This window comes from Coregonus clupeaformis, chromosome 10, assembly GCF_020615455.1.
Source record: "Coregonus clupeaformis isolate EN_2021a chromosome 10, ASM2061545v1, whole genome shotgun sequence".
NCBI classification, from domain to species: Eukaryota; Metazoa; Chordata; class Actinopteri; order Salmoniformes; family Salmonidae; genus Coregonus; species Coregonus clupeaformis.
This window is the reverse complement of record NC_059201.1, coordinates 39,330,203-39,351,101: the sequence shown is the minus strand read 5'-3', so window position 1 is coordinate 39,351,101 and position 20,899 is coordinate 39,330,203. Positions and strand designations below refer to the sequence as shown.

The window sequence follows — 20,899 nt, the reverse complement described above, 5'->3', positions numbered from 1 at the left end:
GTTTATAGCAATGGTTATCAACTGTACTGCAGGGATTGAACGTAAGGAGCAGAAAATTGAGGTTGTGGTGGCAGCTGCAGAGAGGTTTTCGGGTGTACGATACTTGACGTCAGAAGAGTTACAGGGTGTGTTGAGTGGTGTTGTCCTGTCCTTTTAGGCTGTTGGCCTGAGGTAGGACTAGATAGATTTAAATAGTGGAGTAGGGTGGTGGGTTTTTAGGGAGTGTTGGGTTAGATGGTAGGGTATTTGTTGATTTATTTATTCTCTTTTTTCAAGCAAAGTGTAAGGGAGTTATACTCCCGTCTAGTAGCTGGCGGTAATGCAGCATTACATTTACATTTTACATTTTAGTCATTTAGCAGACGCTCTTATCCAGAGCGACTTACAGTTGGTGAGTGCATACATTTTTCATACATTTATTGGATGCCAACCGCCGTTAAACCTCATCGAAGAAGACTGTCCAACATTGCTAAAACTAGCTAGCTAGCCAGTTAATATAACTTTTCCCCCCAAAAATGTATGTTATCTAGCTAAGTTAGCCATGTTATGAATAAAATGCATCTGCTGTCGACATCAGAATACGATTTGTGGTTAGCCACACTACAACCTTCATTTTACCAGGTTCCCGTGAAGCAATTATAATGACAGTCCACCACACCATACCTGAGAGTCTCCCGATTAGCAAGGTGTAGTCTGTGTTTAATTTAATTGTGTATTAAAAACACTGTTTGAGATCATTGTGAGAGGATTTCGCCAGTGGTTAGAAGTGGGAATTGGGCTTCTGGGGAAAATGTTGTCCAAGGTTGCAACAGTAACCACGGGGGGCGGGGCTTAGCGAAGGGCGAATTCTCTGTCTTCAATTCGGCCTATTTCCTTGATTTACAATCAATACAATTTACCCAACATTAAGGTTTTTAAACCTGATCTTAAATTAATAGATTAAGCCCTTTATCTTAATTGGGACAAATCGAACGTAACTCCTGTTGTGTATTGGAGAACAGATATGAGAAAACCTTTAGCCTAACTTTCTGAATCCAGTCCAATTTCTGACGAGGGTGAGTAGTTTGACAAAAAGAGACTATGGATGATGATGACAGATTTACGGCGTGAGAGGAGCGAGGATTGTCGGAATAAGCCGGATGGTTTTCTGCTGTCAGATTCTCACAGTGAGAAAATAAAGAAAGCATAAAAATGAAGGATTCTAGGCTAAATACAGCCCGTGACGGGATTCGAGACCGGGTCGGCGAGTGTGTCATTTTTGGTAGAACATGACCCCCGAATTCGCTACAATTAATTATTGTTAGGGTAACCTCAACTGGCCCGTGCTTATCAGTGGTGAGGATATCGCTCAGTAGTCGAGGTCATATACAGCGGGGTGTAAACAGTGGCATGAAATGCTAACTTGCAAGCTGAATGAAATGTTCATGTCAGAAATGGTCAATTCTTGGTTGCACTGGCGTCTCGGATTGGTTGGTGAGTGCAGTTCTTGGTTACGTCTTGGTTGCAGACGGCGATATGATTGGTTGTCGCAACCAGACATTTCCTCGACTCACCGTTGTCAGGGGGTGTGGCGACGCCAATAGTTAACTTCTTTGTAGCGAACAAGCGATATGATTATTTGTCGCTACCAGAAAATTCCTAGACAGGGAGGTAGCATTTCATAGGGACTCGCACTTACAATATTGTAAAGAAAGAGCAACACATTCCAAAGATGTAAGAAATGGTAGGCTACTTAGTGCTGGAGTGGTGTAACGGTGGCGTGAGTGGTGCGTTTAATATATGACCAAAACTTGAGATGTAGGCTACAGCTTGGGTATTTTTTCAGTTAGCCTACTGTAGGCTATCTATTTTGAAAAAAAAAAAAGCATTTGATATGTTTAGAGACTTTGGATATTAATTAAAACTACCCTAAACTTGACAGAATAACATGTGGACAAAAAAGTGCATGTTACGAGGCCGCGGTTTGTATTCCAAATCTCTCAAAAGACACCCAGTGGCTCCGTGGCGCAATGGATAGCGCATTGGACTTCTAGGTTAAGGATCGAAGTGATTCAAAGGTTGTGGGTTCGAGTCCCACCGGAGTCGGATTTTTGACCTGTTATGAAACATGAGTATATAGAATAATAATGAAACATGACAATAGTGCGAATACGCAACATACGCGTAATCAATAACTATTACTCTCCGTAGGCTTAAACGTACAGCTCTATCTTTCACCGAAATTCATGACACAAAATTGACCAAAAGCTGTATAATTTTTTCCCATCCGATGTCGGGTAGTTGTCATAGTCTATAATCCAATAGGCGACGCTTTACTATGTATATAAAAGCTTGAAACATTAAAAACTGTGCTGTCAAAAGTTTGTGAACCGCTTGTTGCTCTGGACGTGCTCGTTCAGGATTATGCAGCCTGAAAGCGTGCGTAACAGTGCACGAGGCGTCGTGTCTGATGCTGGAAAAGCTGGGACGTCCAGTCATATGGTGGTGGAGCAGTGAAGTGCAAGGAAATCCCATCAGTCTCACCTACAAACATAGAATAAAGAATAACTTATTTAGTAGGCTGATGGAAAAACACATCATCAACACAATAATTCCGCTATGAACAAATATTGAAATATCATTTTTATTTAGCAAATAATTGTCTTATTTGCTCGTAAGTAAGCATTTCACGGTAAAGTCTACACCCGTTGTATTCGACGCATGTGACCAATATTTGGATTGGATTAGATTTGAACACGCGCAATGGTGCCCCAAATTTTGCCACCATATTTGTCCATGCATCTGAACCGTTTGATAGTGACCCAACAGGTTGGATGCGTAGTCTACCAGGGGCATTCTAATCAGAATCTATGTGCCACACATAGGCATATGTGTCAACAAATAAGACTACAATAGAGTATACTATAGACTCTCCATCAATAGAAAGCTTTGGCTGGATATCCCATTAGGATTTCCCAGTGTAGTTCATCCAGTATTACGTAGAGGTCTACTACAGAGTAGTATCAATAAACAGGTATTTTACATGCATGAGCAAATAGTTGAATTGTTCAGAAACATATTAGCCTTTCTCTTGAATCCATTTTGATCAAGTTAAATCGTTCTTGCGATGACATTTGGTCCTAATATTATTGTCTATTCATTTAATATGTATTTTTGTGAGCTTAATAACAAGTAAAACAATATATAGGCCTACGGATTGGGCAATTATGCGTTTGAATAGTCTACTGTTTTTTTACAGGCCTAATGCAGAGACGTTAACGTCTGACAGGGAGAGAAAAGTTGCACGTTTGCATTTATCCAGACTGCAAACAATATTTCACTCTCTCTCAGACTTGCAGCATCAGCTTGGGCTAGATTGATGCATCTCCGAAACCATGCATGTCATGTCCTGCACATCCAAGTCTTCACTGAAGAGCCTAAGCGAAGGGGCAGTCAGCGTACACTTCAGGTTTAGGGCTTAGCTTCACCAAACACAGAGAAGCATAGCCTACTATGCTAGGATAGGGTAGTCAAAGGAGGGAAGGGTTTGAATACCCCAGCCACTATGGCTATTCGTTTCTGCATAGGCTGTTCATCCATTTTCATTTGTCATCTAAATGAATCCGGCATGCAGGCCTGTTGTACTGTGTTACTTAACATTGAGGATAAACCGCGAGGGAGCTCTTTTACCTTTATTTCGGCAGCCTTATGAAGGTCATATTAAAATGACGGATCTCTCCAAGTTTATATTATGAAGTAGTCCCCCCTCTAAACGATAAATAAAAAGTGTATACATACGATCAATGATCTTAATGTAACAGGGTGCTCATTACTCTTCTACTTCGCTAACATCGATTGTTTCGGACCGAAGCCAATGCTTCTGTAAATAGCGGACCAGCCGTTATACAAAGTGATTAGGCCATTAACAAAAAGCCAGTTCGAGTCAATTCATTAAAAGTAAATTGATGTGTGTCCCTACACTTATTGCCAAGGATCACGGGGTGAACTAAGGCTAATATTAATAATAATAATAATAATAATATCTGCTCATATTAATTACAAATTACAACATGTGTAGTTGTCCCGTATAGCTATCATAAGATGAATGCACTAACTGTAAGTCGCTCTGGATAAGAACGTCTGCTAAATGACTAAAATTAAAACATTAAACATTAACATTCTGAATATGTTGATAATAATAATAGTCTTTATGATTTATCATGTTTGCAATCTTATACAAAAATGAATGAACATCCTGAATTTCAAAGTCAGTGAGCTAGAAAAAAAAGGGCACACATCCTTTTTAAATGTGCAAGTTCCCATTCTGAGGGGATTCTACAAATATCAGAACTTATTCAACTTCACCCCAGACAGATAAGTGGAGTTAGAGTGGCTTGTTTGTAATCGATTGAGAGAAGACAGCCACAGAATTTGGAGAATTTTTACGCAAATTAATGTTGCCTCTCTCAGACCCGGTGGCCGGGTCAGCTTTGTCCCACGGCGAGTCAGAGGTCAAAAGGTCGAAGTTGAACTAGGGAACAAGTTCCAATCACCAAAGGAAGACCATGTTGTCGAGGAGTAAGTGAAGAGCTGTGAACACCAGTAAACATGCAATTTGATGTTTCTAATTGAGGTGAATTTGTAACGAGTGAAAACACTAAAATACATATTTAATATGTTCTGTAAAACTGTGAATAACATTAGCCCAATTTTTACGTGAATTTAATCTAAATCATTGATGCAGCAGCATCCTATTTTCTTAAATTTTCTTAACATGTAGGGCCTAAAGATATTAAAACATGTAGGCTATACATCAGCGTGCTGGTATAGTTAATTTGTTGTGCCTTTTAAGGGTTTATTTTTCAACCAAAATCGGACTATATGTGAGCCACTTTCAGATTCTGAATGTACCCCATCTCCCTCACTTTTCCGCCCGTTCTCACTTTTTTCTCTCCCATGTTTACCTCCAAAACATATCAGCATAATCCGGGAATCAATAGTGACCAGTCAATTGTTGTTTTTCTCCATAATCTACATTTTTATGGCCGTCATTAACTTGCCAGCAGTCATTTACCGTCTTTAACTTCATTTAAGAGATGGAAAAATGTAGATCTATCCCAACTTTAAAAACATGTTTGTTGGCTGCACTACTTAAACTTTGAAAGTAATTCGTTTTGAATTGAATTAGGCTACTCGGTAAATTGGGCTAATTGCTTTTTTCTCTACCCATGCTCAAATCTGTAGCAGAACCACTGCTGGTAAAAGTGACGAACCCATTCGAGAAATGATAGGAAATGAATTTTAAGACCAGAGAATTTGCCGTGTCTATTAAATGTAGCCTAGGCCTAAGCTATCCTACTTCTCTCACTGGCAATACAGGCTATGTGCTACACTTTTTGGTGTTTTGTTATAGGCTACTATCCTTTATAATTAATGTTGAAACAATGGAACATTTTATTTCAAGCTGAACTTAGGCATTTCCTTCATATTCCCAATGTAAAATAGATGGTGTGTGTTCTCTTCTCTATTTCAGACGGCGTGTGGGGGTAACATCTTGAAAAAGGTCTAAAAGCAGGTCATGTGCGGTGAAGAATGTCATGGAATTAGAGTGGCACTTGCACTATGGTGACTTTCGCGGTAATTTCTATCTTGTAGCCTAATACATTGACTGATGTATTTTTTGTTGTTGTTGTAAACAGCCCAGATAAACTATTGCCACTATACCGCGACAGGATAACTACATTGCAAACCATTTCTATTAAATCCCATGGAAAATGTGTTGAAATGCATGCAGAATGGCACAAGGGTCTATGTTCAAATAGTCTTTTGCAATGGGGTATAGAATTACGCAGATATAATGTTAGCACCGTTGTCTGATCATTGACCTCGACGTTCTGGTAATAAATACGTGAGTAGGCTACAGAGGATTCTGTGAGACATTTTGCCTGTAGGAAACAGCAGGAGCACTAGCTGCAAGCATAAGATTTGATCATAAATTGGTTGTTGAGATAAGAACAAAACACCTTAGACTACAGGGCAAATTGAGAGATATGATTTTCTAAAATTACGTATCAACTCCATACAATCTCAAAGCCTATTTAATGACCAATATCTAATTAACTTTCCCTATGTAGGCCTAACTATTATGAAACTGGACATTCAAAAAACAAAAATTGTCCCACTTTAAAATGAATGATTAACTTTTTAGGCTTAATGAAACCACCATAACCCATCATGAGACCTACATAGATTATTTATTTTTTAATTTTTTATTTCACCTTTATTTAACCAGGTAAGCCAGTTGAGAACAAGTTCTCATTTACAACTGCGACCTGGCCAAGATAAAGCAAAGCAGTGCGATAAAAACAACACAGAGTTACATATGGGGTAAACAAAACATAAAGTCAAAAATACAAACAGAAAATATATATACAGTGTGTGCGAATGTAGTAAGTTATGGAGGTAAGGCAATAAATAGGCCATAGTGCAAAATAGTTACAATTTCGTATTAACACTGGAATGATAGATGTGCAAAAGATGATGTGCAAATAGAGATACTGGGGTGCAAATTAGCAAAATAAATAACAATATGGGGATGAGGTAGTTGGGTGGGCTAATTTCAGAATGGCTGTGTACAGGTGCAGTGATCGGTAAGCTGCTTTGACAACTGATGCTTAAAGTTAGTGAGGGAGATAAGTCTCCAGCTTCAGAGATTTTTGCAGTTCGTTCCAGTCATTGGCAGCAGAGAACTGGAAGGAATGGCGGCCAAAGGAGGTGTTGGCTTTGGGGATGACCAGTGAGATATACCTGCTGGAGCGCAGACTACGGGTGGGTGTTGCTATGGTGACCAGTGAGCTAAGGTAAGACGGGGATTTGCCTAGCAGTGATTTATAGATGACCTGGAGCCAGTGGGTTTGGCGACGAATATGTAGTGAGGGCCAGCCAACAAGAGCGTACAGGTCACAATGGCGGGTAGTATATGGGGCTTTGGTGACAAAACAGATGGCACTGTGATAGACTACATCCAATTTGCTGAGTAGAGTGTTGGAGGCTATTTTGTAAATGACATCGCCGAAGTCAAGGATCGGTAGGATAATCAGTTTTACGAGGGCATGTTTGGCAGCATGAGTGAAGGAGGCTTTGTTGCGAAATAGGAAGCCGATTCTAGATCTAACTTTTGATTGGAGATGCTTAATGTGAGTCTGGAAGGAGAGTTTACAGTCTAACCAGACACCTAGGTATTTGTAGTTGTCCATATACTCTAGGTCAGACCCGCCGAGAGTAGTGATTCTAGTTGGGTGGGCGGGTGCAAGCAGCTTTCGGGTTGAAGAGCATGCATTTAGTTTTACTAGTGTTTAAGAGCAGTTGGAGGCTACGGAAGGAGTATTGTATGGCGTTGAAGCTCGTTTGGAGGTTTGTTAACACAGTGTCCAATGAAGGGCCAGATGTATACAAAATGGTGTTGTCCGCATAGAGGTGGATCCAAGCTTCACCAGCAGCAAGAGCAACATCATTGATATACACAGAGAATAGAGTCGGCCTGAGAATTGAACCCTGTGGCACCCCCATAGAGACAGCCAGAGGTCCAGACAACAGGCCCTCCGATTTGACACATTGAACTCTATCTGAGAAGTAGTTGGTGACCCAGGTGAGGCAGTCATTAGAGAAACCAAGGCTATTTAGTCTGCCAATAAGAATGCGGTGGTTGACAGAGTCGAAAGCCTTGGCCAGGTCGATGAAGACGGCTGCGCAGTACTGTCTTTTATCGATAGCGGTTATAATATCGTTTAGGACCTTGAGCGTGGCTGAGGTGCACTCATGACCAGCTCGGAAACTGGATTGCATAGCGGAGAAGGTACGGTGGGATTCGAAATGGTCGGTGATCTGTTTGTTAACTTGGCTTTCAAATACTTTCGAAAAGCAGGGCAGGATGGATATAGGTCTGTAACAGTTTGGATCTAGAGTGTCACCCCCTTTGAAGAGGGGGATGACCGCGGCAGCTTTCCAATCTCTGGGGATCTCAGACGTTACGAAAGAGAGGTTGAACAGGCTAGAAATAGGGGTTGCGACAATTTCGGCGGCTAATTTTAGAAAGAAAGGGTCCAGATTGTCTAGCCCAGCTGATTTGTAGGGGTCCAGATTTTTCAGCTCTTTCAGAACATCAGCTGTCTGAATTTGTGTGAAGGAGAAGTGAGGGGGGCATAGGCAAGTTGCAGCGGAGGGTGCAGAGCTGGTGGCCGGGGTAGTGGTAGCCAGGTGGAAAGCATGGCCAGCCGTAGCAAAATGGTTGTTGAAATTCTCGATTATTGTAGATTTATCGGTGGTGACAGTGTTTCCTAGCCTCAGTGCAGTGGGCAGTTGGGAGGAGATGCTCTTATTTTCCATGGACTTTACAGTGTCCCAAAACTTTTTGGATTTAGTGCTACAGGATGCACATTTCTGTTTGAAAAAGCTAGCCTTTGCTTTCCTAACTGATTGTGTATATTGGTTCCTGACTTCCCTGAAAAGTTGCATATCGTGGGGGCTGTTCGATGCTAATGCAGTACGCCACAGGATGTTTTTGTGCTGGTCAAGGACAGTCAAGTCTGAGGAGAACCAGGGGCTATATCTGTTCTTAGTTCTGAATTTTTTGAATGGGGCATGCTTATTTAAGATTGAGAGGAAAGCACTTTTAAAGAACAACCAGGCATCCTCTACTGACGGAATGAGGTCAATATCCATCCAGGATACCCGGGCCAGGTCAATTAGAAAGGCCTGCTCGCTAAAGTGTTTTAGGGAGCGTTTGACAGTGATGAGGGGTGGTCGTTTGACCGCGGACCCATTACGGACACAGGCAATAAGGCAGTGATCGCTGAGATCCTGGTTGAAGACAGCGGAGGTGTATTTAGAGGGTAAATTAGTCAGGATGATATCTATGAGGGTGCCCATGTTTACAAATTTAGGGTTGTACCTGGTAGGTTCTTTGAAAATTTGTGTGAGATTGAGGGCATCTAGTTTAGATTGTAGGTTGGCCGGGGTGTTAAGCATATCCCAGTTTAGGTCACCAAGCAGTACGAACTCTGAGGATAGATGGGGGGCAATCAGTTCACATATGGTGTCCAGGGCACAGCTCGGGGCTGAGGGGGGTCTGTAGCAAGCGGCAACAGTGAGAGACTTATTTCTGGAAAGGTGGATTTTTAGAAGTAGAAGCTCAAACTGTTTGGGCACAGACCTGGATAGTACGATAGAGCTCTGCAGGCTATCTCTACAGTAGATTGCAACCCCACCCCCTTTGGCAGTTCTATCGAGATGGAAAATGTTGTAGTTGGGGATGGACATTTCTGAATTTTTGGTGGCCTTCCTAAACCAGGATTCAGACACTGCTAGGACATCAGGGTTGGCGGAGTGTGCTAACACAGTGAATAACTCAAACTTAGGGAGGAGGCTTCGGATGTTAACGTGCAAGAACCAATGCTTTTACGGTTACAGAAGTCAACAAATGATAACGCCTGGGGAGTAGGAGTGATACTGGGTGCTACAGGGCCTGGGTTAACCTCTACATCACCAGAGGAACAGAGGAGGAGTAGAATAAGGATACGGCTAAAGGCTTTAAGAACTGGTCTTCTAGAGCGTTGGGTACAGAGAAAAAAAAGGGGCAGGTTTCCGGGCGTTGTAGAATAGATTCAGGGCATTATGTACAGAAAAGGATATGGAAGGATATGAGTACAGTGGAGGTAAACCTAAGCGTTGGGTAACGATGAAAGAGATAGCATCACTGGAGGCACCGATTGAGTCGGTCTCCGCGTGTATGGGGGGTGGGACAAAGGAGCTATCTATGGCAGGTTGAGCTGGGCTGGGGGATCTACAGTGAAATAGTACAATAAGAAATAACAGAAACAGCAATAAGAAAGGTATATTGAAATGGGAGAGAGGCATAAAGCAATCACAGGTGTTATTCGAGAGCTAAGACAACAGCTCCACAAGCCATTTATGAGCAAAGTCATGAGGGGTGATATAAAATGTCCTTACATCTTGTGCTTGGCCGAATGTGGCATAACCCTTTACCTTACGTTAGACAGTGTTGGAACAATTACTGAAATGTCATACTTGAGTGAAAGTAAAGATACCTTAAACAATTACTCAAGTGAAAGTAAAGTAAAATACTACTTGAGTAAAAGTCTAAAAGTATATATATATATATATATATATATATATATATATATATTAAGTATCTGGTTAAATTTTTTAAAACCAGATACTCAATTAACAAACAAAAAAAGTAACAAGTAAAAGGAAATGCTATAGGCCTACATCAAATTCCTTATATTAAGCAAACCAGACAGCACGATTTCTTATTTTCTTGTTTTTTATTTATTTATGGCCAGCCAGCGGCACACTCCAACACTCAGACATAATTTACAAACAAAGTATTTGTGTTTAGTGAGTCCGCCAGATCAGAGGCATTAGGGATGACAATGCGTTATATTGAAAGGCGTGGAATTGGACCATGCTATCCTGCCTGAGCATTCGAAATGTAGCGAGTACTTTTGGGTGTCAGGGAATATGTGTGAAAGTAAAAAATACATACTTTCTTTAGGAATGTAGTGTAGTAAAAAGTAAAAGTTGTCAAAAATATAAATACTAAAGTACAGATACCCCCCCAAAACTACTAGTAGCCTACCTGAAAGTATTTTTACACCACTGAAGTTACATTTGCTTTTGAGTGCGCTCGTAAATTCATAGCGTTGTCAGATTGTCCTTTCGTAAATTCAGATTGTCTGTTCGTAAATTCAGAGCGTTTCGCTCTCGGAGCGTACACTGGACGCTCGGGCAGACGAGTAGGGTTGATCCGAGCGTTCAAGCTAACGTTGGATAGCTTGCTAGCTACTTCCAGACACAAATGAGAGAACACCTCACTGTGACCATTTTACTCGCCCTAGCAGAGCTGGTTAGGCTGTTTTCATGTTATCCAGAGTGTTGATGACTGTAACTGTGCTGCTGGCAACACCGTTTTGTTGATGTTTACTGACACCAGCCATATTCTACTGGTATTGAGCGTTCATAAATTCATCAGTTATTCTGAGCTCTGGCACAATCAGACTACATTTACATTTTTGTCATTTAGCAGACGCTCTTATCCAGAGCGACTTACGGTTAAGTGCCATGCTCAAGGACACATCGGCAGATTTTTCACCTAGTCGGCTCGGGGATTAGAACCAGCGACCTTTCAGTTACTGGCACAACGCTCTTAACCACTAAGCTACCTGCCGCCCCACTAGAGTGCTTTGAAATCGGAATAGATAGCCAGAGCGAATTTACGAAGGCACCCTTTGCCTGAATAAGGCAAAGTGAAGTTGTCATTAAGCCTCAAAAGGTATCCTCCATTGAAGGGGGGACCATTGCAACATCCCTATTTTGCCTACATAATGCAATCTGTATTCCAATAATGCTTTTCTGCCTACTACAGTTAAAATAAAAAAAGTAGGCTATTAATGTTACTGACCTGTTACTTACTATGCTCTCTATTACATAGGGATGTTGAGAGTAGCCCAGGGCCCATATTCACAAAGTGTCTTAGAGTAGGAGTGCTGATCTAAAAGGCAAAACTGACCGAAGATCAGCACTCCGAGACGTTTTATGAAAATGGACCCAGCGGGTGGGGCTGGGGCATGGGGTGCAGTCAGTGTAGCCCACTGAGGTTTGGTGTGATGGAGAGTGGAGGAGGAGGTCAGTGAGCACCATCACGCAGAACCTCTCTGAAGGTACAGTTGAAGTCTGAAGTTTACGTACACCTTAGCCAAATACATTTAAACTCAGTTTTTAACAATTCCTGACATTTAATCCTAGTAAAAATTCCCTGTCTTAGGTCAGTTAAGATCATCAATTTATTTTAAGAATGTGAAATGTCAGAATAATAGTAGAGGGAATTATTTCTTTCAGCTTTTATTTCTTTCATCACATTCCCAGTGGGTCAGAAGTTTACATACACTCAATTAGTATTTGGTAGCATTGCCTTTAAATTGTTTAACTTGGGTCAAACGTTTCAGGTAGGCTTCCACAAGCTTCCCACAATAAGTTGGGTGAATTTTGGCCCATTCCTCCTGACAGAGTGTAACTGAGTCAAGTTTTTAGGCCTCCTTGCTCGCAAACGCTTTTTCAGTTCTGCCCACACATTTTCTATAGGATTGAGGTCAGGGCTTTGTGATGGCCACTCCAATACCTTGACTTTGTTGTCCTTAAGCCATTTTACCACAACTTTGGATGTATGCTTGGGGTCATTCTCCACCTGGAAGACCCATTTGCGACCAAGCTTTAACTTCCTGACTGATGTCTTGAGATGTTGCTTCAATATATCCACATAAATTCCCTTCCTCATGATACCATCTATTTTGTGAAGTGCACCAGTCCCTCCTGCAGCAAAGTACCCCCACAGCATGATGCTGTCACCCCCGTGCTTCACGTTTGGGATGGTGTTCTTCGGCTTGCAAGCCTACCCCTTTTTCCTCCAAACATAATGATGGTCATTATGGCCAAACATTTCTATTTTTGTTTCATCAGACCAGAGGACATTTCTCCAAAAAGGACGATCTTTGTCCCCATGTGCAGTTGCAAACCATAGTCTGGCTTTTTTATGGCGGTTTTGGAGCAGTGGCTTCTTCCTTGCTGAGCGGCCTTTCAGGTTATGTCGATATAGGACTTGTTTTACTGTGGATATAGATACTTTTGTACCTGTTTCCTCCAGCATCTTCACAAGGTCCTTTGCTGTTGTTCTGGTATTGATTTGCACTTTTCGCACCAAAGTACGTTCATCTCTAGGAGACAGAACGCGTCTCCTTCCTGAGCGGTATGACGGCTGCGTGGTCCCATGGTGTTTATACTTGCATACTATTGTTTATACAGATGAACGTGGTACCTTCAGGCATTTGGAAATTGCTCCCAAGGATGAACCAGACTTGTGGAGGTCTACAATTTCTTTTTTGAGGTCTTGGCTGATTTCTTTTGATTTTTCAATGATGTCAAGCAAAGAGGCACTGAGTTTGAAGGTAGGCCTTGAAATACATCCACAGGTACACCTCCAATTCACACAAATTATGTCAATTAGCCTATCAGAAGTTTCTAAAGCCATGACATCATTTTCTGGAATTTTCCAAGCTGTTTAAAGGCACAGTCAACTTAGTGTATGTAAACTTCTGACCCACTGGAATTGTGATACAGTGAATTATAAGTGAAATAATCTGTCTGTAAACAATTGTTGGAAAAATTACTTGTGTCATGCACAAATTAGATATCCTAACCGACTTGCCAAAACTATAGTTTGTTAAAAAGAAATTTGTGGAGTGGTTGAAAAACAAGTTTTAATGACTCCAACCTAAGTGTATGTAAACTTCCGACTTCAACTGCAGATCTTCCAGGGCCCTGATAAATGACAGCATAGGCCCAAACACACAGCGCTATCTCTCTTTATTCTTTATCTCCTCCTTTCTTCTCTCCCTCTATCTCTTTTGCTCTCTCTTTCTTTCACTGATTTTGTCACTCCAACTCTTTCTTTTATCTCCCCTTTCTTTGCTACCTCAACCTCACTATTTATCTCTTAATTTGTGTAAGAATTCTCCAAATTCTGTGGCTGTCTTCTCTCAATCGATTACCAACCAGCCCCTTTGTGGCCTGTCTCTCTCTCTCGCACTCTCTCTCTCTTGCACTCTCTCTCTCTCGCACTCTCTCTCTCTTCTTTAGGTCTGCCCAATTTTTATAGGTTCATTTCTAACATTTAAGGTAATTTATATTGAAGACAAGCTTTTTACAACACCAAACCATTCCATTTTATCACTGTTTAGACAAACTTGTCTCACCACTTGACAGCAAGTAGGCCTACCGTTGTCCTCTCTTTATTCTGAATATCCCTCTACCACTTGTTTCTTTAAGACCTTACAATGACCCTTCAACTCTCTAAGAACTGGGCTTAGCCTATAGTTGGATAGCATGGCTCCAAAATGTGATATATCATGATTGATCTGACCAAGTGTCTGTATTAGGCCTATAGCTGCTCATTTTATATCAATGGAGAACAGTATACCCTATTAGATTAGTTTTATAGCCTACGACACCATGACAGTAGCCATGTTAGGGATACTTGAGTTGAGTACTACACTTGTCAAGGGCCGAACCTAACTTGAAGCATGCGCGTGTCATTTTAATTTTCACACATTTCCCATTGACATCAACGCATAATTTACACAAGCGTTAAAGTTGCGTGTGCGTGTCTCAAGTTTGGATTCGGATCTTTGTCTCTTGACTTGTCAAATGAGTTATTAATAGCCTATGATATCGTTGTATATGAAGTCTACAGCTCATTGTTCAAAATATACTTTTAAACATTTAAAAAACGACCCTCGGTGTTGCTCTCTTGTTGTCTCCATAGGCTTACCTGAAACAGGTTGGCTTGTCAAGCGCCTCAATTCAATCACAACCTCAGCCTATACACTTCAGAAGTAATTCAATCCTAGGACCCGTGATGACGTAGACTGCTTAGATGGTCCCTCTGTATGTCCATGCAAATGGCACCCTACCCCTCGCTTTGAGTTGAGGACCAAAGTTAGACAACACCTTTGTCGAAGTTATTCATGATCTGGAAATCAACAGGATTCAACTTTTTATTTTCTCTATTAGAAGATCTGTATCTAAATATTGAAAGTGAATATATTTTCGGAAAAAAAAGTTAGCCTACTAACTGAAGTGATCTAAAGACATTGACGATCTGGAGTGGACCCATGACTTCATTATGGACTCAGCATTGCGTAAGCTGCATGTTGCTGTGGTGGGCTCGAATGGTACGAATCTGGTAGATCAAACTTCTGTTGTGATGTTTATATTTTTCATGAAACATTTCCTGCACATCGAGAATTTATGTTTTCAAAGTTAGTTTCAGGAACCATTTGAATGTGCCTTGACCCCATTACATCTTAGTAATTTAGCAGCTTTTTTTCAGAGTGACTTACAGGAGGAATTCAGGTTATCTACATTGGTCAATCACACAATGACAGATTCTTCACTTTCTCCGGGATTTAAACCAGCGACCTGTCGGTTACAGGCCCAACGCTCTAACGGTATATTGCAGTACAATATAGGTACATGTTTATCATGTCATGTTTCCCCAAACTATTCATTATCCTCTGGTGAAATGTAGATTTCTAATCGAGGCCTACCTCTTCCAAACTGTTATCACAAAACTAAAGCAAATTTGTATCAGAGGGGAATAAAAAGCATAACATCCAAATCTCGTTGTCACTGAAGACACTAGATCCATTCTGAAATCGAAGGAGACCTAGCAACACAATTAAAGTAGGCATTTTGACAAACTTTTGAAATAGAGATTCCCATTGTCAATTTTGCAAAACACTTTCAGACCTGTTCATTATATGGATTCCTGACTCCCATACATTCTGAATAGAAACCTTGAAAATTCTGCATGAGCATACATTTCTGTAACCTACATCTGTCAATTGGATTAATTTGGTAATAAGGGGACAAATGAATGTGTTTATCTGTGGCTGTTGTGTCTTTGCCATGTATTTTAGAGATGAATAGAAACAAACAATAGAGATGAACCATGCTGTCGCTTAACCTTTTAAAAACATATCTTAAATTATACAGCTAATCATTCTTTTGCCTTTTTAGGTTTTGAGGAACCTATTTTTTTCTGAATGTTTTACAATTTTCTAATAATATGCCAGGCTCCAACAGAATGGATGCATTTATAACAGGCATTCATTTGTAAATATCCAGCACAGTCTAGTAATAATCATAATAATTCACAAATGAACAGTGCTTCTTTATGTAAGCCACTTACCTTAAGTTATGGTGCTTAGATGCCATGTCTGTCTTCACTCACATAGAGCAGGTGTCAGGCATTGTAGTAGAGACAGGGGCAGTCGCTATACGCCATTGACACTTTAGTGTTTTTCATGTCTTTCTATTAACTAGCATCAATGGTCATTGATCTCTGAATGGTATTTGGTAAAGTGAGATTTCTCCTCATCACTGGGTTCACAGGTCAGGAAAGCTGCTGGAGCATCATGGTCCATGGCCTGTATTCATAAAGCATCTCAGAGTTGGAGTGCTGATTTAGGATCAGTTTTGCCATTGAGATTATAATGAAGGGACAGGGGGACCTGATAGATCAGCACTCCTACTCTGAAGCACATAAAAAATACGGACCCAGGGAAGGGAGCTTGGCACTGGTAGTCATATTGACTTTCCTTCCTATATACACAAGATGGCACAACTTTGAATTCAACCAACCATGTATGAAGAAACAATGTACCTTTTGTCACTATTCTTCCTTTTGTTTTCTTTTGCTACTGTGTCAGTTTTTCGTCAAGGCAATACCACAGTATACTCTTATTGATTGATGTGATATGGAGAATGGTAGTGAGTTAAAGACGGATAGAGACAGTGTGCAAATAGAGATAAGTCTTCATAATAAACAGACCAGGGGCCCTGTTTCCGATCACACAGTGATTCCTATGATTGATAGATGAATTGCTGTAACCCTTAGATGTGTGTGTTTTCCCTATAGGAATCAAGTGCAAGAGCAACTCCTGAGGGTGTGGTTCAGTTGTGGAGAGGCCCAGATGGTGAAAAATATTCACAGTGTAAATGGATTGATGTGGCTGTCCCTCCTCTTCATCCAGCAGTCCTGCTGTGTTGACTACTGTCTCCTGTAAACATATTTGTGTGTGTGTGTGTGTTAGCATTTGTGTTGGGCTTGTAGTCTCATCTTGTGTGTTTGACTGCTAGAGAGAGTACAATTAAGATCTGTAGAGAACCCAATTAAGATACAGTATGTACTTCATTCTTGATATATGTACAGTACTTGTTCCCTATTCCTGATTACCATTGCAGAAACAGAAATAAACAAATCAATAAACATGATTAAAATGTATTTACTGCTTGAGATAGTTATTGTTGAATTACAATAATCTAAACATGATTACAATCTATTTACTGCTTGAGATTGTTATTGTTGAATTACAATAATCTAAACATGATTAAAATGTATTTACTGCTTGAGATTGTTATTGTTGAATTACAATCATAATCACCATCATCATCATCATCATCTTCATCATAATCGTCATCATCATCAACCCTCCTCTCAGTGTCACCATCATGGGATATGGTCTGTTTGCATTGAGTGACTGCATGGAGGCCATTTCAGGGAGATTTGATATACATTTGCAAATTAACAGCAATATGCAGTGCATGGGTACAACACTGAGACACATCCCCGGTCCCAGCTGGGTGGGCTAATGGAATCCTACAGGCTCACTTCAACATTTGCATAATAAGCAGATCCTGTCTGTGTGACAGCTCCCGGGGTCGTCCAGGGTTCACCTGCCTCCCCCCTCCTGTTTCTCCCCGGGGCATAATAAATCAATCTCCCGGTAGCTTTTTCTGTTTACCGTCTGAATATTAATTCATTCACAGTCGATAGTGGAGCTGCCCCACAGAGACACACAGGAAAGAGCGTTTATTTGTAATCGCCTGCATCTGAAACGGGACAAAAAAATGGCTGCCAGGAAAAAAAGGTGTCCTTCTTCGTCCTTCCCATTTCTGTTTAATTAACTGAGCACTGCATCAATCTAAAACCAACCTGCATCTCGCCAACACACACACACCTCCCTAGGTTGGGAGGATAATACATTTTTTGTCTGAACTCATTTTCAGCTCATGTTAATTAATGAAATAATTAATTACTAGTCATTAACTTTGTTTAAAATTGGATCATAAATGTGCATGATGTCTCGATGATTCAATGCACCTCATCCAACAGTCCATAGCCTACTCATGCCCTGAGTTTACTGGGTAAGGCCTGGATTCAATCAGATCAAGCATCAGGTGATAGCAGACACCCGCATAGCTTATGTTTTGGTGGTGTCAGAGGAGGAACTGCATTGGAGCTGTCAAATCAGTCAAATTGATGAGCAGCTGCTCTTGCGATCATTGTCACAAAGCCACACCCGCACCATCACGTTAGAAGTTCAGAGCGAGAAAATGTTGGCTATGTACAAAAATATTATGCTCAAATTTAAAAATCATTAAATTAAATAATGAGAATTTCTATCATTCTAATCAAGGTGTAGATTACATCTCACATTCCAGTGTTTGAACTTGTAAACAAGGCTGCATGGGACAAATAATGAACCCAGAGGAGCGCGAGGTGTCATTATTTGTTCATCTCTCGACCCTGGGAGCACCGAAGGGATTCATTGGTGCTGACAGACGACTGTCAGCACCAGAGGTCGGGGAGCACTGCTGAAGTTGAGCTAGTGCTACCTGGGCTGTTGGGAGAGAATGATTGGTGCGAGCTGTGATATTGTATCTGGGCCTTGGCTTCATTCAAACATGCCAACCTGTGTGAGAGTATTGAGTGCTGCTGAGAGAGCGGGAGAAAGAGATAGAAGGAGAGAGGGATCCTTTACTCCATCTAAACGGAGGCATTTATTTAAAGAATACATTCAGCTACTTGAATCAGAGAAAAAAATTGAAGATTTATGTAGAGGGTATTCAAATGATTCTCTATTACCAAACATATGGCATTTTACTAGTTATTTTTATTGATTTAGGTGACTGTTTAATTAATAATGACATTAAGGGTTACAATAACAGTTGTAATCAATACAGGAAGTCAACTTCCCCGGATTGATGGCCCCTATAAGGTGAGTTACACCCATCTACCTTACTGATGCCTCTGTCCCCAACACCACTATAATAAAGCAGACAAATAAATAAGGGCCATAAAGTTGACAAAACAAAAAGGGATATTTAAAATTCCCCAGTGAACAGGCTCGGTGGCTGGAGACTAATTGTGTCCCACCACACCGGGCAATATCTGATCAAGAGAGGGGGAATGTGTTGCTCTTGGGGAAATGTAGTTTTTATGACTTTGACATACAGTACCAGTCAAAAGTTTGGACACACCTACTCAATCCAGGGTTTTTCTTTATTTTTACTATTTTCTACATTGTAGAATAATAGTGAAGACATCAAAACTATGAAATAACACATATGGAATCATGTAGTAACCAAAAAGTGTTACAAAAATCAAAATATACTTTATATTTGAGATTCTTCAAAGTAGCCACCCTTTGCCTTGATGACAGCTTTGCACACTCTTGGCATTCTCTCAACTAGCTTCATGAGGTAGTCACCTGGAATGCATTTCAATTAACAGGTGTGCCTTGTTAAAAGTTAATTTGTGGAATTTCTTTCCTTCTTAATGCGTTTGAGCCAATCAGTTGTGTTGTGACAAGGTAGGGTTGGTATACAGAAGATATACCTATTTGGTAAAAGACCAAGTCCATATTATGTCAAGAACAGCTCAAATAAGCAAAGAGAAACAACTGTCCATCATTACTTTAAGACATGAAGGTCAGTCAATGCAGAACATTTCAAGAACTTTGAAAGTTTCTACAAGTGCAGTCGCAAAAGCCATCAAGCGCTATGATAAAACTGGCTCTCATGAGGACCGCCACAGGAATGGAAGACCCAGAGTTACCTCTGCTGCAGAGGATAAGTTCATTAGAGTTACCAGCCTCAGAAATTGCAGCCCAAATAAATGCTTCACAGTGTTCAAGTAACAGACACATCTCAACATCAACTATTCAGAGGAGACTACGTGAATCAGGTCTCCATGGTCGAATTGCTGCAAAGAAACCACTTGTAAAGGAAACCAATAAGAATAAAATACTTGCTTGGGCCAAGAAACACGAGCAATGGCCATTAGACCAGTGGAAATCTGTCCTTTGGTCTGTTGAGTCCAAATTTGAGATTTTTTGGTTCCAACCGCCATGTCCTTGTGAGACGCAGAGTAGGTGAACAGATGATCTCCGCATGTGTAGTTCCCACCGTGAAGCATAGAGGAAGTGTGATGGTGTGGGGTTGCTTTGCTGGTGACACTGTCTGTGATTTATTTAGAATTCAAGGCACACTTAACCAGCATGGCTATCACAACATTCTGCAGCAATACGCCATACAATCTGGTTTGCGCTTAGTGGGACTATCAATTGTTTTTCAACAGGACAATGACCCAACACACCTCCAGGCTGTGTAAGGGCTATTTGACCAAGAAGGAGAGTGATGGAGTGCTGCATCAGATGACCTGGCCTTCAGAATCACCCAACCTCAACCCAATTGAGATGGTTTGGGATGAGTTGGACCGCAGAGTGAAGGAAAAGCAGCCAACAAGTGCTCAGCATGTGTGGGAACTCCTTCAAGACTGTTGGAAAATCATTCCAGGTGAAGTTGGTTGAGAGAATGCCAAAAGTGTGCAAAGCTGTCATCAAGGAAAAGGGTGGCTACTTTGAAGAATCACTTTTTTGGTTACTACATGATTCCATATGTGTTATTTCATAGTTTTGATGCCGTCCCTATTATTCTACAACATAGAAAATAGTACAAATAAAGAAAACCCTTGAATGAGTAGGTGTGTCCAAACTTTTGACTGGTGTTGGTTTGCAGTATGATTAAAAATAAGTACAAATGTTTATTGATGTTTACAATTGGATATTATTATGATATGTATATATACAGTAGGTCAAGTGTACACACAGAGTTTGAATTGGGATTATTTAGCAAGACACTACTTGATTTAATGTCAAGTTATTCCATGTAAACAGGACCATGCAATTTTTTTTCATAGGTATATTTCTTTCTGCAACAACACACTCACTCATCATCACACATTGTAAGCAAGCTAGTTACAGTGCCTCCTAAATACATGATTGACATCTGGAAAAGAGGGTGGGCTATCAGCTGATCATTGATGTTGATGGTTGATGTAAATCTTCTAGTTAGCTAGCTCGATTTATTTGACTGATTGTGATTTTCCCCTCTATGTCTTTCTGCCTCTCTCTGCTGCCCGTATCAACCAACCAGACCC

The 20,899-nt window shown here is 40.7% G+C and overlaps 1 long non-coding RNA gene and 1 other non-coding gene across 4 annotated transcripts; both read left to right on the top strand.

Moving 5' to 3' along the window:
* The first annotated feature begins 878 nt into the window (after positions 1–878).
* LOC121575175 lies at positions 879–16,948 on the top strand. Of its 3 annotated transcripts, none has more exons than XR_006002299.1 (3): positions 879–1,055; positions 5,513–5,616; positions 16,535–16,948. It is a non-coding gene; the product is annotated as an uncharacterized LOC121575175 (long non-coding RNA). The 3 variants fall into 3 exon arrangements; XR_006002300.1 differs by lacking the exon at positions 879–1,055 and adding an exon at positions 1,398–1,473; XR_006002301.1 differs by lacking the exon at positions 879–1,055 and adding an exon at positions 1,637–1,723.
* trnar-ucu lies at positions 1,996–2,085 on the top strand. The gene is given in 2 exon segments: positions 1,996–2,032; positions 2,050–2,085. It is a non-coding gene; the product is annotated as a tRNA-Arg (tRNA).
* Positions 16,949–20,899: the final 3,951 nt, after the last annotated feature.